The sequence below is a fragment of the Hippopotamus amphibius genome, chromosome 13 (genome assembly GCF_030028045.1).
Source record: "Hippopotamus amphibius kiboko isolate mHipAmp2 chromosome 13, mHipAmp2.hap2, whole genome shotgun sequence".
Classification (NCBI taxonomy): Eukaryota; Metazoa; Chordata; class Mammalia; order Artiodactyla; family Hippopotamidae; genus Hippopotamus; species Hippopotamus amphibius.
In genome coordinates, this window is record NC_080198.1 from 99,632,435 (window position 1) to 99,659,741 (window position 27,307).

The window sequence follows — 27,307 nt, forward strand, 5'->3', positions numbered from 1 at the left end:
CGCGGGGATCTGCGTACCCACGGAGCGGGGCTCTGCGCCGCGCTCCGGACCGCTGCTGCGGCCAGCTCTCTGAGCTCCCTGCCCTCCCCCCACCTTCGCCGTTACTTTGGCCTCGCTCCAGCTGGAAGTTCCACACCCCTTGCCCTGCAAAGACACTTCTGTTAGGGTCCTCTGGCACCTCCTTCCACCAGCTCTGTGGGTCCCGGCCCCCTCCGGGATCCTGCCTCTTCCTTTTGGGTGGTGTGTCCCGGCAGGGGGATACCCTTATATTCTTCCCCGGGTGGGGGGGAGGGAAGGGTGCCATAGCGACGCTTCCCTCCCACCTCGTTCTGTTCCAGCCTGAGCAGATAACCCATTATCACGTTGGGGTCATCTCCACGCAGCCCCACGTGGGTCATCTCTAGTTTGGGGAGAGGAAGTGGTGCAGGGATGTGGCAGCTGTGTGTGTGTGTGTGTGGGGGGGTGCTGGTTGTGGAGAGGAGGGATGGGAACCCCTCCTCACTCCCCTGCGTCAATGTCCACTCACTGTCCAATGGCTGACCCCAACCCTTCTCCTTGACCACTGCTCGCCAAACTTCTGGGGAAGCTGCATAGGGCCAGGGCCCCCGCATCCCTTGGGAGTGGAGGGGCGGGGATCCAGGCGCTTCCCTAGTCCGGGTAGGAGTGTAGCCTGGGCTGGGCGGCCCTTTTACCCACCTCCTCTGTCCAGCCCTGCTTGCTGGGCTGGCCCGCGGTGGGGAGTTCTGTGAGAGAAGGGACAGGGCGAGTGGATGAGTGTGTTGGATGGGCAGCTGATTGGTCCAGAGGTCAGCTCGCTGCCAGCCCCCCTCCCCGCCGGCCCCCCTCCCAAACCAGCTTCTCGCGCAGACGCCAGGTCTCTGGTCCTTGGTCATTTCTGCCATCTCCAGTCAGACTGGAAGCCCTGGGGGAGGGGCGGGGTGGCGCTGACTGCCTGCGCCCCGCCGGCCAGCAGGGGGCAGCCAGGGCCCTGAGGGGCGGTGCTTCACGGAGGGGAGGGGAACAGGCGCCCCTCCCTCGAAGAGCCCTGCGGGGACCATCCCCCACCCCCCGCATCTGGAGAGAGGGGTCAGACCGCAGACGTGCAGCTCGACGTCCTGCCCCCTCCCCCTCCCTCCCTCTTCCACCCTCCCTCCCTCCTTCATCCCCCCTCCCCCTTCCTCCCCTCCCCATCCCCTTCCCCCCTCCCTCCCTCTCCCTCCCCCCTCCCTCCTTCTAATTCTCGGGAGCAAACCGTGTCCTGTGCACCTTAAGCTGCAATTCAGGGACTGCAGGGTAACCCGGACACCAGTCACTCAAAACAACAGACAGACAGTAACAGTCAGTCCTGTGGAGCCAGAACATCTAAACCAGCCCCCCCCACCCCCACCCCGTGTTCATCCAGCCCCTTACACATTTCAGCTTCTTGCCGGGGAAGACGGGGAGAAGTTAGGGAGAGACACGGAGGGGTGGGACCAGCACCTTCAGGACTCACTGACACCCTGCCCGCCCACCCCCATTCTGAGCGCAGAGCTTCCTTGGAGACACTGAGGAGGGGTCTGGGTCCGCGGGGCTGGGGCACTGGGGGCAGGGCCTGGCAGAGGAGCCCGCCTGGCTCTGCTCCTTGGGGACAGTGGCTGAGCTGAGTGACTCCATTGTGACTTTGTCCCCGGCTGGTGGCAGGTGAATGCCTGGAGTGTGGGGGGTGGGAGTGGGGAGTGGGAGAGTGTGTGTGTGTGTGTGTGTGGGGGGGGGGGTGCTGGCTTCTCTTTAGTGGGAGGTAGGAAGTCCAGATCTGGAGAGGAGCTTTGAGAGCGGCAGTGCTCCCCTGGCCTCTGGGAAGTGGGCGGCCCGGGGTGGCGGGGAGAGCAGGGTGTGGCCTGGCACTTAGCAGACACTTAGGAGGCAGAAGCCCAAGTACTCGTTCCTGTTCGCGTCTGTGGGTGAGAAGGCGAGCCTGTGCAGATGCTGACCAGGCGTTTGTCTCAAGCGCCTTGCACTTTGCTTGTCAGCCTTGCCCCCCCCCCAGCTCACCCATTCTCTGGAGTGGGAAGTCGGGGAGACCGGAGTTCTCTCTGGAAAAGCTCATCGTCCAGTGGCTTGGGGAGCAGGTGGTGCTTTAAGAGTTTCACTTACCTGGGAAAAACTCAAGAGGAGTGAAAGCTGTACCCAAGCGCCAAGTAAAACCATCTTCTCTAATCATTAATTTCTCAGCACTCCGCGCATGCGTTGGGTTGTTTTCTCCGCACATAAAGTGTCTCTTTATGCACTTGGGTCCCTCTGGCAGCCACAGGGCTAAGGATTTTCGCCAGGATTCTGCACTTGGTTCACCTCCGCTTGAAAGCACCATCTTTGAAAGCTGCAACAGAAAGGAAACTAACTTGAGGCTGATTTGCTGAGCAGAATCTTTTAAAAATTTTATTTCATCTAATTTGCTCAGGTATCCAAACCCAAGGAGCTAAGCTCTGCAGATGTGCTCTACGTGAGCAGAGGCAGTGTTTGCTTTACCCTGTAGGGTGTTTTTCAAAGTTAAAGAAAGCATTTGGAGAGGGATAGACTTTTGAAAGTGACATTTGAGAGCATCTGCAGAAAGGAATGGCAGGATTCGAGCTGGTGCCAGGGCAGGCGCCGTAGCTGTCGCCCTGGGAACATATGTGCATTTTCCTTCCAAAGGCTTGGTTTCTTCCTGTGCCCATGGAGATGCGGAAGGGCACTTGCTTGGAAGTTGAAACACTGCCTTTCTGTCTGCCGTTTTGCTGTAGAAATGAACTGTTAGGTGTGAAATGACTGTCTCATTGAGACCAACTGATGTTACCTTCCGTGGATCCAGAAAGGGTCCTGCACAGAGGCTCCAAGTTCTGGGTCGCCCGAACCACCCTCGGAGGCAGAGGTGTGATTTGGAGACAAGTATGACAGAGTGCAGGTCCCTGCCTCCGGGGTCCAGGTTTCCTGCTACCCCAGTGGGGTGGTGCCGTGCCCTGTCCCAGTGTTACCGTTTCTGGGAAATGGTGTGCTTGTTATACTTGTTTTAAGTACAGCTCACCTGTACGCCCTCCCTCACGGCACTGGGACTTCAGCTTTGGTGCGCCAGTGGACTAGAGTGCGAGCTTCCCACAGCCAGGCCCACGTCGTTCCGCTTCGTGACTGCTGGTCAGCATATGGGCACGCCCTCCCCCCATCTGCTCTGTGCTGTGTCTGCAGGGTTGGGGGTGTCGAGGGGAGCTGTATGCGGACACGATTCTGGCCTGACTATCCTTGCTCTCTGCTCAGGGATCTTCAGGGACCTAGTATTTGTGCATATTTTATACCCAGAGAGCCAGGGCTCCAAATCAGAAGTGTGGAGCTTCTGAAGGTGTGAAATGGGTCGCACCTAACACACCTGTCAGATGTCAAGTTCCTTGAGGGCGGGTGCAGCAGACTCCTCGAGCTGCCGTAACAAAGTGCCCCAGACTGGACGGCTTTAACCACAGAATGCATTCTCTTATTTTGGAGGCTGGATGTCCAAGATCAAGGGGTCGGTAGGGTTGGTTCCTCCTAAGGCCTCTCTCTTCGGCTTACAGTTGGCTGGCTGTCTTCTCTTTGTGTCTGTGTCCTGATCTTTTCTTATAAGGACACTGATCATATTGAATCAGGGCCCACTCCAATGGGCTCATTTTACCTTAATCCCCTCTTTAAAGACCATATCTCCAGCTACAGTCACATCCTGAGGTCCTGAGGATTAGGACTTAAACATATGATTTGTGGGGGGAGCAGGGAAGGGGTCTCAGTCACTTTTGCATCCCCTGAACTTAATGCAGGGGAGCACAGAGTAGTCCTGTGGGGAAAGAAGGGACGGACACAAACAGCTAGGATACGAGGGGTGAGCGACATCTTCCCCAGTGGGGAAATCAGGGAAGACTGCATGGAAGAGGTGGTATCAGGGTGGACTTATGGAATGAGGAGGGGGAGCATATGGGAGATGGAGAGGAACATTCTGGGGGAGGCACTGCTTAGCAAGGTCTGGGAGGTGGGAGTCTGAAGGTGTGTATGTGTCATACACGGAGATAGTGAATGCGTTGCGTGTGGAGAGAAATCAGAGGAAAGAAGTTTGGAAAAACTGGTTGATGGCAGCTCCTAATGGTCCCAGACCCAAGGCTGAAGGGCCCAGCGTGGCAGTGCAGAGCGGTGGTTCCTGGTGCTTGAGCTTCCGCTTGCCTGGGTTGGTACCTGCCGTGCTTCCTTCTGGCTCTGAGATTTGGGGTGGCTGGACTGATCTCTCTGGGCCTCGGTGTCTTAGATTTGGGGGAAGTGAAGGCTCATAGGTCTGTCTGTGGTGCAGGTTTGATAGGGTAATCCACGTGAAGTGCTTGGACAGGGCCAGGTCTGCAGTGAGGGCGCAGGGAGTGATAGCAGGGCTGGGCTGACTTTCACTGCTGGAGGCAGTGTGCTGGGTGGGCTTGGTGAGGGGCCGTGGAGGTGAGACCCTGTGCAGGGACTCAAGGAGAAGGCTGTGATGGTGAGGCCTGGCCCAGGACCCTGGAGGGGGCAGAGGGATGGAAGAGTGGGAGGGTTCAGGTGAGGAAGGACAGGACATGGTCTCCCCCTACCCCGGCCCACCCCGTAAGCCTCTCTCTTTCCTGGACTGCCCTGGCCTCATGGCTCACGGCCAGCCTCCAGCGACCTGAGGCCATACAGGCCTTCGTGGAAAGCCCTTCAAGTTCTTGAATGAATCCAGCGACAAAGCTGATTTATAGCCTTGCGATTGATGGCTGTGGTTTCGTGGTGACAGCTCCACTCCGCTCTTGTGGGCGGGCTTGGTGGCTCCAGGGTCTTATATTTAAGTCTGCTGAAATTTCTGTGAGATATTTTGGAATTCCAGGCCACGACGGTGCGGGCCTGCCAGTGTTTTGGAGTGGGGACTGGACTGGAGAGAGCGATCTGGTTCACGGATGGCTGAGCTGTGACTGCTCAGTGCTCGGCTGGTGGGCCTCGGCCCAGATGAAGCGCTTCTCTGTCATGGCAGCTTCACCAAGGGCAGCCAGCGGCCACCTAGACAGAGACAGAGGCAGACAGAGGTCGAGGGATGCAGTGACCAGCACTGAGCGCCTTCACATTTGTTGTCAGGAGGCCAGCTCTGCCAGCCTGTCGGGGAGCCTGGGCCTGGCGGCTGGACCAAGGATGAGGAGAGAGCAAGGGCAGCCTGTATCGTGGGGCAGGTGTTGGTGAGTGGACACGTACGCTGGGTGGGCAGAGTCTGGGAAAGTCTTGACGTGGAAGCCGGCAGTGTTGTACTTGGGGATGTGCTTGCCCTGTGCCCAGGGCCGCCTAGGGTCTCCTGCATTCTGTCTGTGCCTGGGGAGATCACACAAAGTTTGAGAGCCTCAGGTGAGAAGAGACCTCGTATTAGCCCTCAAAGCAGCTGCTTTCTAAGAGGGTCTGTTAGGTGCTGGGGTACAGCAGTGAGCAAAATCAATTGTGGCCGCTGTCCTGGGGGGACATTGGGACTGGACAGGAATTCTCTCTCTCTCTCTCTCTTTTTTTTTTTTTTGCTGCGCGACACGGCATCTGGGATCTTAGCTTCCTGACCAGGGATCAAACCCGTGCCCCCTGCACTGGAATAGCAGAGTCCTAACCACTGGACAGCCAGGGAAGTCCCCGGACAGGAATTGATTACAGAATTCTGGTGCCCTAAGGATCTGCCCTGGGGAGGTCAGGGAGGACTTCTTGGAGGAGGTGATGATCAAGCATCTGTGAAGGGTGGGCAGAGTCAGTGTCACCTGGGCTGAGGAAGAGGTTGGAATGGTGAGACTGTGCAGGCTGAGGGAGGGGCACGGGGTCCTAAAAAGCCTGGAGCACTAGGTGGAGAAAAACACGTCTGTCAATCAAGAAGCTTGGCTCAAAGGCATAAAAACAGCCCCGTTGATAATGTTCTGGAACACATCGCGCAAATCTACTTTTACGTTAATGAAGTGGCTATTTAATTTGTAGTTGCATGAGGGTTCCTGAGAGTGTTTTAAAGAGGTCATAAATACACTTCATTCTTCTGCACACCCCTTCAGATTAGGACGCGGCCCAGTGCTTGCACGGGCCTTCTGTAGAGTTCCTGTTGTTTTGACATTTGATTTTATTATAATTTGTCAGTGGTAGGCTAAGCCCCCAAGGATGACACCGGGGAGTGCAGAGGCACCCATGAGAACATGTGTTGGCAACACGCTGGGTGTCCCTGGGTGTTTCTGGTTCAGGAAGACCCAGAGGGCGAGCTTGTAAACTGCCTTCTGTTTGGGGGCTTCCTCCTTTTTTTTTTTTTAACATCCAAAGAGTGAGTTATTTATAGATTCTTACCAATGGCCCATTCCGCCCTCAGGCTCCTAATTCCCGAGTTTGCATGGGTGCTTTATGGAGTGTGGAGGGATGTGATGACCCGCCAAGCCAGCTGTTACTGTGGCCCTGTTCCTGGTCAGCGAGTGCCCAGGTGTGGATGCTCAGGGAGCAGGGAAACCCTGGTTCTCGTCATGGGCATGGCAAAGTCTCCATCCCGCATCTGGAGGGTGAAGCGTGCGTGTGGTTCTGTCCCCAGCCTGCTCCTGCTGTGGAAATCCTTTGAACGCCTCATCTGGGGTATGAGCTTGGATGCTGGGCTTAGTACTGCAATGCAAACATGCACCCGTGGCTCTTCTGGTTCCGCCGAGTGCATGGTGGGGGTGTTGAAGGCCCCGCCGCTGCCCCACGCGGGTTCCCACCGTGTGGCCCTCCCTGACCTGCTCCCCTGGGTTGTAAAGCACTGACTCCTGCAGCCTGTTCACAGTCTCGCTGTGAGCTGATGACTGACAGGCAACCCACTGAGGGCAGGCACAAAACCCTTTCTACTTCAGCCCCGTGATTCCAGGACACTCCCCAGAGCACAGGGTGTGTGCATCATTTCATCCCGATACGCTCTGTTTGTTGTTTTAAACATTTAATAGAAACACTTGAATGTGAGCTCTCACTGGAGAACCGGAGAGAAAGAAAATGAAAACTCTGATGTTCTTTTGAGGTGGAAAAGTTCCTTCTTATTTTGCATCTCTGTGGCAGTCAGTTACTGTATTTGCACAGAAAATTACAATCATTTAATTAGTTTCTTCTCACACCAGCTCAGAGATCTTAAAATAACAGCACCCTCCTTCCTTCGTGATTTTCTTGCAAAAGCGGATAATTTCCTGCCATGTCGAGCTCGCCTTGACTCTGACAGGGCACATCTCTCGCACGACGCTGTTTCCTGATGCTCAGAGATAAATTAAGTTCAAATTAAAGTAAGAAAAGAGCCAGGCTGAGTCTGGCTGCTTCTATTCAGATCACTTTTAATTCAGAAAGGGTTCTTTATGAGCTTTCTGTGCCTTGCATATTTTTGAGGTGTCAGCGGTAGAGATACCATCTTCCAGGCCTCAGCTGGAGAGATGGCATTTAGAATCACCTCCCTGCCTCTGCTTTGGAGGTAATTTTATCTTATAATAACAGTTTCTCATTATTTACACATTGCCTCTGATTAGTAGTAATGAAGTTAATAATCACAGTCCCCTTTTATGTGCCCATGGCTGTGCCAAGCTCATCACAGGCATTAACTCGTTTAGTCCTAGAAACAGTTCTAAAAAAGTAGATACGATTACCAGATTCATTTTACGGACGAGAAAAGAGAGGTTCACAGCGTCCAGGGGACTTGCCCAAAGTCACACAGCTAAAAAGGGTCCAAGATGTGGTTTCATTCTTCAGTCTTGAGCCTGAGTGCTACTTTAAGTGCAAGAAATATTTTTACTCTTTTTTTCTTTATTATTGTTTTTTTAATGGTGGTAAAATACAAATGACTTAAAATTTACCCTCTTAACCATTTTTAAGAGTACAGTTGAGTGGCACTCAGCACATTCACGTTGTCATGCAACCATCATCACCATCATCTTCAGAACGTGTTCATCTTCCTAAACTGAAAGTGTGTCCCCGTTAAACTCTAGCCCCCCACCCCCTTCTCCCGCCCGCTTTCCCTGGAAACCAGCATTCTACTTCTGTCTGGGAATTTTACCATTCTAGGGACCTCATATAAGCGGAGTCAGACATTATTTGTCTTTTTGTGTCTGGCTTATTTCACTTGGTATGATGTCCTCAAGGTTCATCCGTGTTGTAGCCTGTGTCAGAATTGCCTTCCTTTTTTTTTTTTTTTTTTTTTAATATTTTTAAAAAAAATTTTTTTGGGGGTACACCAGGTTCAATCATCTGTTTTTATACACATATCCCCGTATTCCCTCCCTTCCTTGACTCCCCCCCCCGAGTCCCCCCCACCCTCCCTGCCCCAGTCCTCTAAGGCATCTTCCATCCTCGAGTTGGACTCCCTTTGTGATACAACAACTTCCCACTGACTATTTTACAGTTGGTAGTATATATATGTCTGTGCTCCTCTCTCGCTTCGTCTCAGTTTCCCCTTCACCCCCCGCCTTCCTTTTTAAAGCTGAATCAGATTCCACTGTGTGGATGGCCCACATCTGTTTACCCGCTTATCCGTCCGTGGACACGTGGGCTGCTCCCATCTCTGGGCTTTTGTGAACAGTGCTGCTGTGGACGTGGGGGTACACATGTCTGTTCAAACCCCTGCTTTCCCTTCTTGTGGGTGTGTACCCAGAAGTGAGATTGCCAGATCATACAGTAATGCTGTGTAGTTTTTGGGTAGAATGAGGGCTTCACTACAGCAGACGTCACTCCTGTGACTGCCTTGAGTTTTGCCCATTTGCCAATTAGTTGCGTGGTTGCAATCCCCAGAGAAATCCGCTGCCCTGTGGTTTTGGAGGAGAAATATTCACAGCGCTAAGGACCATCCCATACCTGGAAAGGACACAGTGGCGAGATGGTGCTGTGGGAGCAGTGTTGTTTCTGGTTTCTTCTGATAACTGCTCCATTCTGCCGTGTGTGACCCAAGGGGAGGGGGCTGCTGGAGCCCCGGAAATCCACATCTATCAACGTTGGAAAGTCAGAAATGGGCTGACTGGTCCAGGGTGGGAAGAGGAGATGGTCCACGGGGGCGTGGTCCGGAGCTGCTGCCTTTACTAAGGTGAACTGTTTGTATCTCAAGTTCACGTGCACTTCACTTCCTCCCTGCTTTTAGGCCCTTTTCCTTATTGACTACCTCATTGACCAGTTAAATAATTCAATTTTCACTCCGTTAAAATAAAACACTCCGTAAAAAGTCTTATGTTTTTCTCGATTTATTCCTATCAATACTGCTTAATCCCATCCAAGTGCATGTTCTGATTTATCACTTGACCGTTGAGGGGCTTTGGATTTTTTATTTAATTCCTGCAGCCGTTCTTCGTCAGTGATGGGAGGCTGCTGCTGGGTGCCTTCCTGGGTGTCAGCGCCACGGGCTGCCCCAGGACCCACGTGGACGGGCCTCCCGGCTCCAAGGACGTGCCGCACCCCCACCCCTCCCCTGCCCTGCATCCTGGTCAGGGATTCTCAGCTCTCTCTGTGCTGTAGACTCCCCTCACCTCAAGTCTGGAGAAGCCCATGGAAGTGTCTCAGAATGTAGTTTTTATAACCAGCATAACATCAAAGAGATAGGATTAAAGGATATTTTTTAAAATTTATTATTTTTTGGGGGGTACACCAAGTTCAATCATCTGTTTTTATACACATATCCCCGTATTCCCTCCCTCCCTCAACTCCCCCCCTACCCTCCCCGTCCCAGTCCTCTAAGGCATCATCCATCCTCGAGTTGAACTCCCTTTGTTATACAGCAACTTCCCACTGGCTATTTTACAGTTGGTAGTATATATATGTCTATGCTACTCTCTCACTTCATCTCAGCTTCCCCTTCACCCTCTGTCCCCCCAAACCTCGAGTTCTCCAGTCCATTCTCTGCATCTGCGTCCTTGTTCTTGTCTTGTCACTGAGTTCATCAGTACCATTTTTAGATTCCGTATATGTGAGTTAGCAGGATTAAAGGATTATTATTAAAAAGTAAATTCTATGGCAATAAAGGTACCAAAATATTAAAGCGAATTTCTTTTTTAATTTTTTCAATTTTTTCTTTTTTTTAAACATTTCTTGGCTGCGTTGGGTCTTTGTTGCTGCACGTGGGCTTTCTCTAGTTGTGGAGAGCAGGGGCTATTCTTCGTTGTGGTGTGTGGGCTTCTCATTGCGGTGGCTTCTCTTGTGGAGCACGGGCTCTAGGCACGCGGGCTTCAGTCGTTGTGGCACACGGTCTCAATAGTTGTGGCTCACGGGCTCTAGAGCACAGCCTCAATAGCTGTGCTGCACGGGCTTAGTAGCTCCGCAGCATGTGGGATCTTCCCGGACCAGGGCTCGAACCTGTGTCCCCTGCATTGGCAGGCGGATTCTTAACCACTGCGCCACCAGGGAAGACCAAAACGAAGTTCTCTAGTAACACGTCAACAAGAGTTAGCAGCAGGTGTGATAGGACCACAATTGCGAAGTTGCCAAGAGCGTAAACGCTATTTCGAGATTGGCAATGATCCTCAGTGTGCCCTGGGAACACCTGTGATTTCTGCTGGGGGCAAAGTCCCAGGTCCTGATGACACCATTGTGACTTGTTTCCTACTTCATGATGAAGGAAATGCCCGATTTCAGTTGCAGTTGGTGAAAATAAAGAGGTTATTGTTTCTCCATCCAAGTTCACAGGTCCCTGGATTCTGTGGTCCCGGAAGAGCCAGGGCAGGGTGGGGGAATCACAGGTGCACAGCAGTGAAGGTAACGCCAGGTGGGATGTGGCTCCTGGGAAACAGAGGGGACAGACAGACTCTATGGGGGTCTGCCTTCCCTGCCACCCCCTGCCCCAGCGCCTGCTCCCAGCATCCTGTCTCCCCTGGGCCCCAGCCCCTCCTTGGCCCCCACAGGCCCCTAAGGGTGTGGACTCCAGGAGGCTGGGGCCTTGGCCTGTCTGTTCTTTGCTGTCCCCCAGTGCCTGGTGCTTGGCAGATGCCAAGTAAACATTGGCAACTTACCACATGAGTAGGATAGGAGGGGCTCACTGGTCCTAAAGGGCGGTCAGCTGGGAGGCCTGGCCCACCTCCTTCTCTGCTGAGGACCTGGGAAGGACCATATGGCCTGTGGGTGACAGAGCTGGCCTCCCTGTTCCGCTGCCTGCTCCCCACGTGACCTCTGAAGCTCTGTAAAGCACTGTTTTGTCCCCACCTGTGTTTGGAGAGGATCCCAAGCCTTTCCTGAGGGGAAGAGCACTTCCGGGGAGAGGGACAGACGGCTTCCTGCCCGGGAGGAGGCACGGGGAGAGAATCCAGAAGCTTCGATTCGCAGCAGTGGTCCAGCAGCCAGGCCATGGCACCCCGTGCCTCCCACCGGCCAGACCTCTGCCCTTTAGCCGGGGTGGGTCCGTCAGGAGCCAGGGTGCTCGGTGGGAGGAGGGCATCAGTCCCAAAATAAAGTTGGGGCTTTTAAATCGCCTCTCTGGTCCCAGCTTTACTTCATTCACATGCAACATCACACAGCACCCAGGAGATGGCTGGCTCAGCTTTTCACCAAAGATAAACGACTTCGGATGGGTTTAAACATGCAGGAGCTTTCTGCGGGGCAGCTTGGGGGAAGCTGGGAAGGTCTGCTTTCTGATGGGTGTCTTTCTCTGTGTCCCTCACTTGGTCACTCGTTTGTGCGTCCGTCCGTCCGTCAGACCTGCATTGAGCGTTTCCTCTGGGCCAGCCTCACGGGGATAACCAGGTTCTGATGTCAGCCCTGGGGTGGGGGGAGCCCTTGAAAGCAGCTTTTGTCCTTGTCACTTGGCTCTGTGTTTGCCTGTGTCTTTTCTTCAAAGTCGCATCAGCATGTTACTTTTTAAAGGCTTGAGAAGATGCCCCTTTGGAGGCTGTGGCTGCGTGTTCACACCCTCCTCTCACACTGGCGCCCCGGGGGCCGGCCCGAGGGATGCTCGGTGGGAGCTCACCCTGGCGTCTGGCCAGGGCCCCGTCCCCGTGCTGGGGGTGGCGTCCACCGGGGAGTTTTGTGTGGTTCCGTTTTCGGCCCATTTCCTGAGTAGTTTGCTAAAGCCAAGCCCAGCCCGGCCGTGTCGGCTCCGAGAGCCCACTTTTAAAGGGAGTGTTTCTCTCTGACGTCCAGTGTTTTGCAAGTTTCCTGGTATGGATTATTGCCTGGAATGCTCACCTCCTAAGGTCAAGTCAGACTTTCTTTCCATCTCGCTGAGCAGGGGCCGGGCAGCCGCGGGGAAACCCGAAACCCGTGGCCTTCCGGGCGGGTCCAGCGGGGTGGGTGCTTTGGGATTCCCTTCTCCAAGATCCTGCGGCCGCCCCCGCCCCCAGGGAGGGCCGCTGGCCCTGCGGTCACACGTGCCCGCCCCGGCACAGCGGAGCAAGCCAGACGGGCCCTGGACACTGAGATGGCCTCGTCCTGCCCTGCCTGCCCTGGGGCCTCGCCCTCCTGGGATGTGGAGACTTGGCTGACTGTGGTGCTGGTCACCTTGACCTCTGACCTGGGAGGCGGGTGGGGCTGGGGGCCGTCCACGTGGCATGTGCGGGAAGGACGTGGATTGCTCTCATTTTTCCAGGGCTCGTGAGGTTCCTGCTTTCCGGAGCATTTCCCAGTGACCCTGTGCACTGGAGTGATGGGGAATTAGCGTCAGGACGGGGTCTTGGTGGGAGGGGACCGGAGGGGGGGCTGTGGCTGAGGCGCCTGTCACGTGATGCTGCCCCCACCCCCAGCCCTGCCTGTCCTGTGCCAGCTGCAGAGCACGCGCTGCGTTACCCGCTGAGGTCCCCAGGCCGGAACGGGGCCCACACCGCCGCTGAAGGATGAGACAGGCCGTGCGCTGTCCCCGCTCTGCCTCGGTGGGACCCAGCAGGACCCCAGGGCTGGGCTTGCCGTGCCCTGTCTCCCTCGGGGTCTCCGGGGTCCTTGGTGGGGATGAATCGTCTCTCGTCCCTTAGATGAGCCTGCGGCCGTGCTCTGGTCTGGGTCTCGTCAGCCTGGAAAGCGGCTCCGAGAGCCTGGCTGGGTCTGCCAGCCGTCTGGCTCCCCTGCCTTGGCTTGGGAAGGGCAGAGCATGGAGGGTGGCCCTGTCTGCCTCCCCCAGCTGCCCTCGCCACACTCAGGCCCTCTTCCTGCCCACTGCCCTCCACCGGGGTGTCTGCTCTGTCACCTCCTGGCCACGTGTGGCCCTGGCCAGCTCCTAATCCCGTGCAGCTTTGTCTTTCTCATCCTTAAAGGGATGACGAGACCGGCCCAGGCCTGTGGACCTAAGGCTGGTGCGGGTGAGGGCTTGGCTCCCGCATTGGCTGTTCCTGAGAGAAGCCTTTTGGGGGAGGGGGAGGGGCAGGGGGTGGTGGGCTGCGAGCTGCCAGCACCGCGGTGTCCCCAGGGCTCTCCCAGGAGCTCCCCTGCTCCTCAGAATGCCTGAAAGTTTATAGCAGGCCTGCATCAGGGCTACAAAACCACTGTGAGAGAAATTCCACGTGTCTGCATTTTTGTCTTAAGTCAATAAATTCTGACTTTTAGTTCTCATCCTGTTGTAGGGAACAAAACTTTCCCCTGAGCTTCCCTGCCTGGAGAAATCTGGAAAGGCTTCCCAGAGGTGGTGGCGGGGAAAGGAGAGTGGGGGAAGGAGGGCACGCACGTGGTGGGAACAGCAGGGCAAAGGCTGGGCCTGTGCTGCAGCTTGGCCAGTTTGGGAATTGGGGGTGGGGTGGGGGAGAGAGAACCCAGGAGGGAGGGTCCCTGGGAGGAGCCAGGCGGTGACACTGGGACAGTCACTTCCCTAAAGGGTGCCTTTTAAAAGGCGTGGAGTTGGGACTTCCTAGGTGGCATCGTGGTTAAGAATCCGCCTGCCAATGCAGGGGACACAGGTTTGATCCCTGCTCCAGGAAGATCCCACGTGCCTCGGAGCAACTAAGCCCGTGCGCCACAACTGTTGAGCCTGAGCTCTAGAGCCTGCAAGCCACAACTATTGAGCCCACGTGCCGCAACTACTGAAGCCCATGCGCCTGGAGCCTGTGCTCCCCAACAAGAGAAGCCACTGCAATGAAGAGCCTGTGCACCACAACGAGGAGTAGCTCCCAACTGCCACAACTAGACAAAGCCTGTGTGCAGCAACGAAGACCCAACACAGCAATAAATAAATAAATAAAATAAAATAAAATAAAAGGCATGGAACATCTACTTGAAATTCCACCAAGTGCATACAAGTCATTAAGAGGGAAGTGGGTGTGACGGGGCAGAGGAGGCTGGACGCTAATCCTTAATCCCTTTTATTCTTGTTCCACCTGGAAGCTAATGTGATGGCCATTTTCTGCAGTAGTGCAGGTATATAATGATATGCCATCTGCTGTCTGTGTCTGCCTGGTTCTATCAAGAATGTTCCCAGCAGAACGTGTGCATGTCTCCTTCATACCCTGAGTCTCCAGGTGCCCTGGGGGAGTTCCTGTCCTCCCAGCAGGGGAGAGGAATTCTTGTGGAAAGAAGGGAGGGGGCAGAGTGCAGGGGCCCAGGAGTGAGAGCTGGCTCCTACCACTTGGCCCTCCAGGGGCTTCCTCTCCCAGCTTCGAATGGGCAGCATTGGTCAAACCGTGTGTCCCTGCCTGGTGTGTTTGGGCTGATTGGTCACATCTTCCTGGTTTGGTCTAAGGTTACTTGAGGGTGGGGTGCATGTTCTCACTTCCTGCCATTCCCTTGGCTCCTATAATGCTGTGCACAGAAGGGAGTGTGTTAAGCCAGATTCTTGGTCTCAAGTCACAGAAACCTGACTCCAACTAGCCTAAGTGAAAAAGTGGACTCACTGGCTCACAGGCCCAAAAAGGCCAGGGTTCTGGCTTCAGGCGTGGCTGGCTCCAGGTGCGGTCTCTCAGCCTCTGTCCCTCAGCCTCTGTCTCTGTCTCTGGGCTCTGCTTCCCTGTGTGTTGGCCTCCTTCTCTGACAGCCCACCTGGGTCATGGCTCCCCAAGAACCTGAGGCTGAAGAATGCTGCCGTCTGCCAGCGCTTCCCAATGGAAGGCTAGGACGGAGACCCACTGGCTGGCATGCGTCACATGCCCGCCCTGACCCATCATCTTGGCCAGAGGGCTGACAAGCTGATTGCCAGGCCAGGGTCCCAACCCTGGACCCACCAGACGAGACGGAAAGTGTCGTGCTGGGTAGGACCCTGCAGAGGGTGCTGTGGTGCGTCAGGGGACCACGCGGCAGCCTCGCTTCTCCCCCTGCTTTGTTGTTGGAGGGTCACCCGCCCACGTTGGGAGAACATCACAGCTGCTGCTGATGCCTCAGCCCCTCCCCCAATGCCCTGCACTCCCAGAGGGGTCAGTTACGGGCTGCGCGATTTCCACACAGTCAAGCCCAAGACAGTCCTGCACTTCTGCTTTTTATGGTGCGCTGCGCGGTGAAGCCCCAAGCCTGTCGTCCAGGGTCCCTCGGCTCTGCTGGGGTCCGCGCCCACGTCCACACAGCTCAGAGTAGGGGAGGCCCTTGGCATGTGGCCCTCGCTGCAACTCACCATGGCCTGCGTGCTCCTTCGCGGCTGCCCGTGCTGTCTTTTGGTCCGTGCGCACACCGTGGGTCCCCTGGGACCTAGTGGCGGTGACGGCCCATGGGGTGAAGTGCAGGCTGGTGCCCCACCCCCTGGTAGGGACACCGAGGGCTTGGCACCCTGCACGTGGCCCCCAGGACAGCCCAGGCAGGCTGGAGGTGGCCCTCTCTGATGGTGACATGAACGGAAGACCATCAGGGAAGTGGGGCCGTGACTGGGTGGTCGCCCTGGCCTGGAGCTGAGGGGCCCCCGTGCGCCCCCTCATTCAGCTGTGATTTGAGTCTCTCCGCCCCTGTGCTGCCCACATCTCAACCCAAAGAAGTCAAGAGCCACGGAGTTAAATCAGGGAACATGGGTGTCATGAGGCACCTCAAAGCCTGTGGCCTCATTTTACAGATGAGAAAAGTGAGGCCCTGGAAAGTCGAGTGGTTTCAACAGAGTCCAAAGCGGCAGGCGGCAGAGCGGGGCTAGACCAGGTCTGCAGGGTCCCCGGCCAGGGCCCTTTCCAGATGGAGACCCAGAGGGCCTTGGGTGGGTGGGGGGACCCTGGGAAAGGCTCTCAGATACCTGAGCAGCCTTCCCAGGCTTTTATTTCCCGACTCTACCCTGAGCTGTGGATTTCCTGCCGTGAGCAAGCTGTGGGCAGTGTTTGGATTCCCTCTGCCAGGAAGTCTTTGTTTTGGTGTCTTTGCCTCCAGTCTCCAGCCCTGGGTGTCTGACAGGAGTCGTAGGAGAAGGTGAATCACAGGCAGGTCTCCTCTCGTCTTCAAGAAGGAAGCCAGCCTGTGCTCACAGCTTCTTCTGCCAAAAGGACAGCTGTTGGGTGGGAAGGCTCTCAGGGCATATTCATTCAGCAAACACCACGTGGGTACCTACTGTGCACAGGATGCTTGCTAAGGAGGAGTTCCGGGGTGGACTTAGAGGTCTCAGAGTTTCCAGGATGCTCAGAGGTCACCGAGTCCCAGCTGGGATCTTTCCAGCGATGGGAGGCTCACCCCCTTCCTGAGACAGCACATTCCAAGGTGTCTGGCCTTGCTGAGAGCTGCTGAGGTCAGCACCGAGTTGAGGTTGTGTTAGAAGGCGTTCTGCAAGCAGGGTGTGTCGTCTGGATGGACCGAAGGCTGCCTGTCTTTGCTGGCTGGGTTTCCGGGCTGCGAGGCTTTTTGACTCATGAACTTTAGGGAAAGCAGGGTGAAGCCCAGCATGGCAGCGTGGCCCCAGCTTTGCCTCCAGGTGACGGCTTACATTAGAAAGCAGAGGTGAAGGTGAGATCAGCTTGCCTTGTCTTTGTGAAGGGTGAGCACTGCCCCCAGTGGAAACCCAGCCCAGGACCGGTCCACCTGGGGCCAGCTCTGGCGGGCAGAGGGGTGGGGTCTGGGGCCGTTCTCCCAAGGCCATGTCTCCCTGCCTTGGTTCCTCCTTGGCTGCTGTAACACACAACACAAACTTGGTGGCTGAGAACAGCACACACGTATTTTCGTACGGTCCTGGAGGTCAGAAGCCCAAAGGCAGTCTCACCGGGCGGACGTCCAGGTGCGGGCAGAGCTGGTTCCCTCTGGAGGCCCCAGGGGAGAGCCTGGAGGCGCCTGCGTTCCTTGGCCTTCAGCCTTCTGTGCAGCACCGCGGCTGTCTGTGCTGCTGTCATCGCTTCTCTGTCTCCTGCCTGACTCTGCCCCGCAGTCCTCAGCTCGCAGCTGCGGGACCCCAAGCTCTGCCTCCGTCGTCCCGTTCCCTCCCCCTGTGTCAAATCTCCCTCCGCCTCCCTCTCACGAGGACGCTCGTGAGTACATTGGGCGCACCTGGCTAGTCCAGGGGCCGCTCCCCATCTCAAGATCCCTCATCACCTCTGCAAAGTCCCTTACAAGGTAACCTTGGCACGGGTTACGGGCATTCGGATGTGGGCGTCTTTGGGGGCTGTTATTGGCCTGTCACCACCCTCTTCTCTCACCAGCCTCGCCGGGCCTTTGTGCCACAGCTGTCACCGACTTGTTCTCAGCTCCCTCCCTCCCCTTCTGTCTTGGCTGTGGCACCTGTGACCGCCTCTCCCCGACCTGGAAACTGCCAGCCTGGGCTCCTAACTGCTGGCCTCCCCCGACGTGCCCCCACCGTAGCCCACACTCGAGACCATCCTGTCCCGCCCTCTCTCATCTCCCTGGGACACTGTGGCCCCACTTGGGGCCCAAGGACCTCACGGCCTTGAAGGTGCCGGAGCCCTTGGGCATAGCAGGTCTCGGTGAATGTGTGTGGAACCGATGGGTGAGTGGAAGAGTCCGTAGTGAGTTGCGGACAAATGAAAGTTATTTTTAAAGCACCTTTAACCAACTTGCCTGACTCTTGGCCTCTCGGGTCCATCGTTCTGTCTGTAGACCTGCTTGGGTCCACGGGACAAACAGCCCCTATCATGAGTCTGCAGGCTTTTACTTAACACAAAGGTTTTTAAGCCGCTTGGAGGTAAAATTTGGCCAACTTTTTGTTTTTGGCTGCACGGCACCGCCTGCAGAATCTTAGTTCCCCGACCAGGGATCAAACCTCACCCTTGGCAGTGAATGCTCGGAGTCCTAACCACTGGACCGCCGGGGAATTCCCAAGGCCAACTTTGAATGATATCGAATCAGCAAATATTTATCGAACATTTATGAATGGAAGGCGGATCCCCCGGGGTGGGTGGAGGGATGTGTGCCCAGGGCCTGTGGCTTCTGCTCTCAAGTTACTTATTATTTAGTTGTGTGTGTGGGTGTGTGTGACAACAGTGCACAGACGGATGGAAAGGGGAAACAGCCGGTGGTTAGAGAATGAGCGGGAAAGGAAGCCCCCAGGTGGCTGGTTGGTGGGCAGCTCCTCTTGCAGGGTCGGGGTCTTGAATGGATGCCTGGTTTTTAGGGCGGGGAGGGGTGAGGGACCTGGGGGCTGGTTGAGAGCCCTGGAGAGGGGCAGCTAAGCCAAGCTGGGGTCACGGTGAACTTGGGGAACAGGGTCCCAGCCCTGCACCTCCCGCTGGTTAGCTGTGACCTTGGGCGGACCATCGCACTCTCTGTGGCCTGGCTGCCCCACGTGAGATGCCGGGCTCTCCCTGCAGACCAGGGTGAGTGGCCAGGGTGGGCTGAGCTGGTGGACAGACCAGGAGTCAGGAGGGCCCCTCCAGAAGCAGAAGTTCATCTTGGGAGCCGTCGGACTTGGCTGAAGCGGAAGGTTGGGCTAAACAGTGAAAGAAACCCAAACAAGGAGATTCTGTGCTCCTAATTGCACCTGGCCGGCTCACCTCCCGTCCGGCCAGGTGTCACCTCCTATTTGCGCTGTGTCAGTGGATTCTAATAGCTTTCTTCTCCTCCATCACTCAAAGAATGGCCTTGGTAGCCAAAAAGGAAATTAATTTCAGTGGAAGCCTATTTTTACCGTGGTGGAGGCCAAATTGTTAATTACCTAGAAATCACATGAGGGTTTTTAGCCTGAAAAAGTTTTTTTCTTGGGTTCAACTTTTCATAGATATTAATTATAGATATCGGCTTCAGCCCACTGAAATAATTCCTCTCTCCAGAGATTAAAGACATTTAAAACACTGTGCCTTGTTAAACGTAATGCGTATTCTTCCTCTGTTTCTGCTCGGCGTATGGGATGCAAATAGGAGACTGGGGAATTTAAAACTGATTTGATACCTTTTTCTGTCTAACTCATGCTTGGTTCCGTACTCCGTGTGTGTTTTCAAGTCTCTGAAGGTGGTGGGAATTTGATGCTAAAGGTTGAGAAGCCAGCCCTTTACTTTGTGACGATGGGTCCTGACAGGGACGTCGTGGCTCGTCCCTGATTTGCACCCATCCACCCACATTTGTGTCCGGAGAACCGTCCTGGGGCTTCCCAGTGTTGCTGGTTTGAAATCCATACCCTTGGCCTGGCCTCCACTCACCCTGCCCTCTGCCCTCTTCCCTCTGCAGAGCCCTGTTCTTCCAGCTTCTGCGACACGCCAGGCACCCCCCCCCCAACCCCAGCCCCCGTGTCCCCACAATTCCCTCCATCTTACTTTGAAGATCCTTTCAGCAAAGCCTTCCCATCAGTCTCCTTAAAGGTGTCCTTCTAGTCTCCACCTGTTTCCTTAATTACACTGTGCAACCTGTATTTGGTTTATCTTTTCATTGCATGTTTGCCTGTCTGTTTTTCTGTCTCCATCAGAGATAGTAGTTTTCAGGAACGGTGTCAGACTTCGGGGCCACGTTCAGTTCGAGGTGTCATGTGGGACAGCCGGGTGACAAAGTCCCGCAGATCCGGGGGGCCCTAACTTGACTTTAGGACATCTGCTGCCCGGGCCCCACCCCAGGGAGCCTGGTTTAGTGGGTCTGGGCTGGGGCCTGGCGCCTGGATGATTCTAACTTAACCTGCAACCACTTCTGAGAACCGCTGTCATGGGTTGGGAATTTGGAGGGTACGTGGGAGGGCCTGCAGGGCAGATGGGACCCTGATGTGGAGCCAGGAGCAGCCCCAGCCCAGCCCCTCAGGGGCCACCACGCAGCCTCAGAATCACGCCTCCGTGTCTGTGTGAAAATAAAGGAGCATTTGGTGTAAGAAGCTGGAGATGTGTGGGATGGATTTTAGTACTAGTTCCACGAAGAGCATTCTCAGCACGGAAACAGCAGCCAGCGCTGGCCGCCCAGCCCAGCGGGCTCAGGGTCGCTGGGGTCGGGCTGAGCCTGCAGGTTCCGAGCCTGGCTTTGTCATCAAGCCTTGGCCGCAGCCCCGATGGGGGGAGGCCGCCCTGGAGTGAGGAGGACCAGCTTCGCGCCGTTTTCCCTCTGAAGCAGAGACAGAGGATCGGGGACGTGTGGGGACCGAGCCACGCTCTCCCGGTGTGTGGTGCGTATTGGAGCTGGTGTGACCTCCACCGCTGGAGGGGGCAGAGTTGGAACAGGGGCCCCTGATTCACCTCTGCACCTGAATAGCTAAGTGAAGGCTTGGTGCTTCGTGGGACCTCAGGAAGTAACTGGGGTATAGAAATACGTGGATGGAGGAGAGGCAGAGGGAAAGGGAAGGGCCGGTTTTCCTAATTCCTAAACCCAGGAGGGGCCGTGGGCATGTCTCAGGCAGGCCAAGATATCGGTGCCCCTCCAGACTGATTTTCTGGCAATATCTACTCAGTGTTCATGTTGGTGGGTGGGAATGATTCAGGCAAGGGCTGGGGCTGCTGCCTGGCGCCGAGGGGAGGTGCCCTACGCGGTGCCCAGCGTGGTGCTTGGATGCTGCTCTTGTCTGTCCCTTCCCAAGTGCCTGCGGGGTCCTGGGCCGTGGGAAGGGATTTGGGGGGTGAGCTTGCGTGAAGCCTCCAAGGAATGATTTCAGCACGCTGCAGGTTTCCTTTGTGTCCAAGTTGCTATAGAAAGTAAATGATTAATTAAGCAGTACCCACACAGTGTTTAAAAAAAGGAATGATTTTCCAAAACAAAGTAATGCCCCACTGATTTGTCAGAGAGAGGAAAGGAGGCTTTAATAAGCAGAATGCTATTTAATAAATCATAATTACTTACGTGGGCAAATGCACCAGCTCGCGGAGGCGCCCAATTAGACATTGAACCACGTTGACTTTCTCCTTCATGCTGTCAGAGCTGGCCCACCCCTGGGGTCGGCCAGATGTCCCCAAGTTCTGGGGGCACATATTATCACCTTTGTTTCTGTGTGTCTGTTTGTCCCTGAGTTGCTGACCTGATGTTCTTGAAGACTTATTTCCAAACTGGTGTGTATCAGACTCTCCTGGGGGAACTTGTTATCAAGGCAGAGGCCAGAAGTCACCGCCTATGTCCTGAGTGGGAGTCGGGGGTGGGCCCAGTGCCGGCATTTCTGTGAGCCCTGGGCTGTCGGCAGTATCCCTACCCCCTCCGTGGGGAGCCAGCTCTCAGGCAGTGCGACCAGCGGAATCAGAGAAGTCCGTCGTGACTTCCTGCGTGGCTGGGGTTACGTTCAGAGTCCTTCCAATTCGAGGTGCACAAGAGGGCGAATTGGATTGGGAGACAGGTGAGAATCACCCCATTCTCTGAGTGATGTGAACCATCGCAGGGTGGAGAGGTATCGGGGGACCCGTGATTTGCCAGAACTCACCTGAGCCCGCTAGGCGCCAGTCCTGTGTGAGCAGGTGTGAGGCAGAGAAAGAAAACACAGAGATCCTGCCCTCCAGCCGCCCCGAGTTCAGTGAGCAGACGGACGAGTAAACACCAACCAGGGCTACTGGAGCAGAGGAGGAGGGGACAGGATCAGGGCAGGCTTCCTGGAAGAGGGGGCACTTCACTGAGACGTAGGGAATTGAATCAAATTACATTAAACTAAGCCCATACGCATTGAGTAATCTGTGAGTGTCCAGCCCTGTGCTAGGTGTAGAGATTTAGTAATGACCAAGTCAGACAGACCCCTGCCTTCATGGAGCTGGCATTTTAGTGGGGCAGACGGACCGAGAAGCTACAACCAGCAACGTAAGTTCAGGTGGTGGTAAATGCCATGGAGAAAAATCAAACTAATGATGACCTGCAGGGGACAGGGTGGTCAGGGAAAGCTTTGGAGCCTGTCGTGCAGGACCAGGGTCTGAGCTGGGAATGGCTTAGCAGGTTTAGGGGACAGAAAAGACAGTGCCTCACAACCCAGCAATCTCACCCCTAGATCGATCTGTCTATCTCTATCTATCTGTGTATCCATCCATCCATCCATCCATCCATCCATCCATCCATCCATCCATCCATCTGTCTATCTATCTATCTATCTATCTATCTATCTATCTATCTATCTATCTATCTATCTATCTATCTAATCTATCTGCCATCTGTAAGTATACCCAAGAGAAGTAGAAACCTATGTCCACACAGAAACGTGTGCTTGAATGTTCATTGTAGCATCGTTCGTAACAGCCCAAAGTGGAAACCACCCAAATGCCCACCAACTGGTGAATGAGTAAACTACGTGCTGTACCCATAACTGGAATATTATTTGGCCATTGAAAGAAATGAAGTACTGATACACCCCACAAAATGGATGAACTTTGAAAACATGATGCAGAGTGAAGGTAGCCAGACACAGAAGACCACATATTGTGTGGTCCCATTTGTGTGAAATGTCCAGAAGAGGCCAATCCGTAGAGACAGAAGGTAGGGAAGTGGTTGCCAGGGGCCAGGGGGTTGGAGGGATGGAGGGATGGGGAGTGATACCTAAAGGTATGGGGTTTCTTTTTGAGGTGATGAAAATATCCTAAATGAATATGGCGATGTTTGCACGACTCTGCACTAAGAACCACTGAATTGTACCCTTTAAACAGATACATTGTATGGTGTGTGACTTTTATCTCAACAGAACTGTTAAAAAGAAGGTGGTGCTGCTGGAGCAGATGGATGGGGGGCTGTGGGGAGGCAGGGGAACAGGTGGGGTGAGAAAGGACACCCCGGGCAGTGGCTAGAGAGAGAGCTGGAGCATCAGGAAACAACGGGGGAGGCTCGGGATGGCTGGGGTGAGTGTGGATGTGCACAGGTGGGCAGGGCCGGGCACAGCAGGTGTGAGCATCCCTGAGGGTGGGCACGGGGCAGGCCTGGAGAGACTTGCTGCACAAGAACCAAATGGAGGCTGGAAAATCACTCCTCTTCTCTCGCCACTCTGCCTCGATTAATCCACTAGCTACCCTGCAGGAGCTTCTTCTGTCTCTTGTTTGGGCAGACCCCTGCCGGGCGGGTGGAGGGAGGCCTCCTCTGCTTGGGTCCTGCTCCCTAACAGGGCCCCAGGGTGCTGAAATTACAGACCTCCCGAGCCCTGAATTGACCAGGGTGAGTAGTTCATTAAAAACCAACCACCAACCAAACAGCAGAAAATCCAGGCTCATGTTACCATGGATTAAGGATGACACCCATGCTCATTTTAGAGCTGGCAAGAGGAAAGGTCTAAGAAAAAAGACACGTGAAATTACCGATAATCCTCAGAAGTAACAGTGTCCAAGCTTTTGATCTTTCCCTTCCTGAGCAGAGATTAGAACCTTGTGACACAGTTTGGAATTCTTTGTGCACTTAACATTATATTGTCAGCATTTTCCTCCATCATTGGAAATCCTTTGAAAACGACAGTGACTGAACTATTACTTCTTCTGTTGTTGTTTTAGAACTTTATTAAAAACTTTTTTCTTCTAGTTTTATTGAGATGTAATGGACACACAGCACTGTGTAAGTTTAAGGTGGGCAGCATGGTGATTTGACGGACACGGTGAAATGATGACTGCAGTAAGTTGGGTGAAACCCATCATCTCATACAGACACCACCTTAAAGAAACAGAAAAAAAAAGCCTCTTTTCCTTGTGGTGAGAACTCAGGATTTATTCTCTTAACAACTTTCATAGATAGCACACAGCAGTGTTAACAGCATTTCTCACGTTGTACATTGCACCCCTAGTACTTATGTATCTTACAACTGGAAGTTTGTACCTTCTGACTGTCTCTATCCGATCCCCCCTCGCCACACTGTCCTGACTCTGGTCACCACAAATCCGACCTCTTTTTCCACGAGTTTGTTTGCTTGCTTGTATTTGAAGTATAATTGGCCTACAGCACTGTGTGAGTTCCTGTTACACAAGATAGTGATGGGATATTTCTGCACATATCAGAATCACCACCATGTAAAATCTCGATTCGATCTGTCATCGCCCAAAGATGTTACCTGATTGGTGACTGTGCTTCCCACACTGTCCATCCCACGCCTGTGACTGTCTTGCATCTGGACGTTTGTACGTCTTAAGAACTATCCTTTCTTTATTGTTCTCCTGTAGTTGTATCCTTGGAAGGAAGCTCCGTTTTTATTACCAACAATTGTATTGACATCATTAACCCAGTCAACACCCTTGGATGCAACTCTTTATCCATGCATCTGACAGTTTCCTAGGACAAATTCCCTGAAAGGGTCACCAGTCCAAGGTCATGAACCTCGAACACACCAGCTGCCTAGTTACGCAGATGCTTTCTGGAAAGATCCACGGATGTGACCCAGAATCACAGTGTGGCTCCGAGTGCTGGTGTCACACGGGCCCTCTGGTCCCTTGCTGCCAAGGGCTGGGCTTGGGAAGGGCTCCGTGGAGGCTGCATGGTCCGGCGAGGGCCACTGTAGGATGGTGCAAGGGGGGCCAGCTTGTGTGAAGTCTCCATGGCTGGAACAAACACCTTTGTCTGGTGGGGGGGGGGGAGGGAGCTGAGTGGTCCCCCAGGGATGGACAGACCGGGGAGCTGGCCGCTCACTTCTCCCTGCCCAGCCCTGCGGCTCAGCCTGCAGCCTCTCATGGGCGTGGCTGCTGAGGCTGGCCTCTGGGTTCTCGCTGGGCCCGGATCCACACAGTTATTTCTGCACGTGGGTGAAGCCCGTCAGCCTTGGCCTGCGCCTGTTAGACGCTGTTCTTTTGGGAAGTGCAGCCAGCCCAGAAGTGCTTTTCCTGTGATCTCATAGTGGCTGTGGTTACCCTCCTGCCACAGTCCCCTCCGCCCAACTCTTTGCTGAAGTTTTATTGAAAGATTAAAAAAGAAATCCAGGAATCTTTACTTAATTAAGGCTTTTATGACTTGCATAGCTGAGCCTTCAGACTCTTTCCTTTGGTGTTCTGGAGTGTCCTGAGTGCTGGTCAGCAGGGCAGCCTGGTTCCATGCGGGAATGACCTGCATTCCAGGAGTCATTCGTCGGTCAGCGCCTGGTCCAGCGAGTGTGGTCATCACAGGAGGATGCTGGGTGACTGAGAGGGTTCAGGGGCCCCCGGACACCGCCCCCACGTGGCCTACCCCGAGTGCTCAGGGCTGTGGCTCTCAGTTGCTACTCCAGTGGTCACTCCAGTGTCCCGGGAAGATGGAGGTCCCCCGCATGGGTCCCTGGTTTCCACGGATAACTAACTTGATTTGATGGTTGGTAACACGTGGGTGGATGGCTGTTGGGCGCGAGCATAGGTGCCCCTGGGGACGGCTCATATCTACGTGCCTGCGGGGTGAGGGGATGGTGGGTGAGGAGGCAGTGGTGGCCTGGCGTCTGATTCCAGGTGTGACCTTGGACAGGACAAGCTCTTTAACCAAGAGGCTGCTGCTTGAAAATCTTGCTGGGATGAAGGTTGGGATCTGCAGAGAAGGGGCTTTTTGCAAAGAGCCGGGGAGCATCCTCTCGGCCCAGACCTGAGCTGCTGCTGCCGGGCTGGTGTGAGGCGCCCAAGGAAGGAGGCAGACCAGGGCTCCAGGGGTGACAGGGTGACCCGGCAGGGTGGGGGCTCTCCCCTCACCCCCACATACGCTCACCCGGTGCTTTGTTGCTCCAGGTCTGTGCTCGGGCTTTACATGAATGAACTTGTTCAGTCCTCATGACAATCCCACGAGGCAGGTGCTGTGCTTACCCCATTTGCAGACAGAAGAGCCAAGGCACAGAGATGTTAAGTAAGTTGCACTGGGTCACACAGCTCAGTGGCCAGCCATGGAACTTGAACCTGGCCACCTCATTCTAGAATCCATGTTCTTAAGCAGCTGTGAGGTAGGTAATTTCTCAGGGCCTCAGTTTTCTGCCACCACCCAGGCGCAGAGCAGGAACTCGATGGCTGTTTGATCTTATTAATCGTATCAGCAAATGAATAGAAATGTGCAAAGAGAGCATGGCTGCCACAGGACGGGGGGACCCTGGGCTGGTTGGGGAAGCCTGTGGTGCCTTGGGGTGCTGGTTTCCAGGGCCCCCCAGGCACCATGGGCAGGAAGCCAACTCAGACCCACCTACTGGGAGGACAGAAGCTCCCGAGAGGCTCAGCCCTGGCCAGGTGGTCCAGGAGCCTCGCAGGCACAGCCCCCGGGGCAGCCCCCGGAGCCTGGCTGAGCAGGCTGGGGAAGGCAGGTCTGACAGCGTTTAATTTTCTCCTCTAAATCTGCCTCCTTTAGCCGAATCCTCGAGTGTGAGGCAAATGCACCATTAAGGCACCAAGCAGGGAATGTGGAATTACTTTTTAATAATTTGTGATGGGGGTGGAGTGAGTGGAAGGCAGAGCTGTGATCCCAGATCCACAGAAGCTGCATATCTGCAAGCACTAGGCTGCTGTCTTCTCTGTGCTTAAAAACCCTGCCTTTCCGTCTTTTGCTTTGGTCACCTCCTTCTTCTGCCCACACCTCGTGATCGTGGTGGTCCTGGCTGGGGGAGGTGGAAGCGTGAAATCAGGGAGGAGCTGGAGGTCATCCCGTCCGTCCTCCCCTCCCCTCTCCTCCCCTCCCCTCCAGGGAAACCATGAGGCTGTGACCTGTCCCACGAGCTCTCTGGGGGCCATGTGGGCTGATCTGAGGAGGCTGAGCTTCATTATGCATTTTATTTGTGGGAGACATTTAGTATCTTTGCTTGGGTGTTTCCTCTACATGATGGTAAACAGACAAATCTTCCCTCCACCTTACGGGGAGTGATGTGCACATGTTATGTCCCATAAAATGCTTCAAAGCTGGCGAACCAGGGTGGGGGGTGGGGCGAAGGAGGGAGGGAGGAAGAGGGAGTGATTGAGGGTAGGATCCAATTATACAAAATACGTTGGCAGACTCCTGTTCATCCTTTAAAACCCTAACTGGGTATTGCCTTCTCTATGAAGCCTTTCCTGATTCCCCTGGACAGAGTTACACTGGTTGCTCACACTGGTGTTTTGCTGTACACATGGTTTTATCATTGTAGAGTCCTACCCAGCCATTATTACGGTTCCTTGGTGTCTGCGTCTGGCCTGCTGGACCGGGAGCTATATCTTCATCTTTGTGCAGCACTGCTCTTGGCTAAGAATGGGCCACAACCACTGTTGGATGCAAAGGAATACTGACAACAGCCTTTGGGCAGACA

General features: G+C 54.8%; 1 protein-coding gene across 1 annotated transcript in view; it reads left to right on the top strand.

The window, feature by feature from the left end:
• Nucleotides 1-27,307, top strand: part of SORCS2 (sortilin related VPS10 domain containing receptor 2) — a 489,055-nt gene that overhangs the window by 1,076 nt on the left and 460,672 nt on the right. The window lies entirely within an intron of this gene.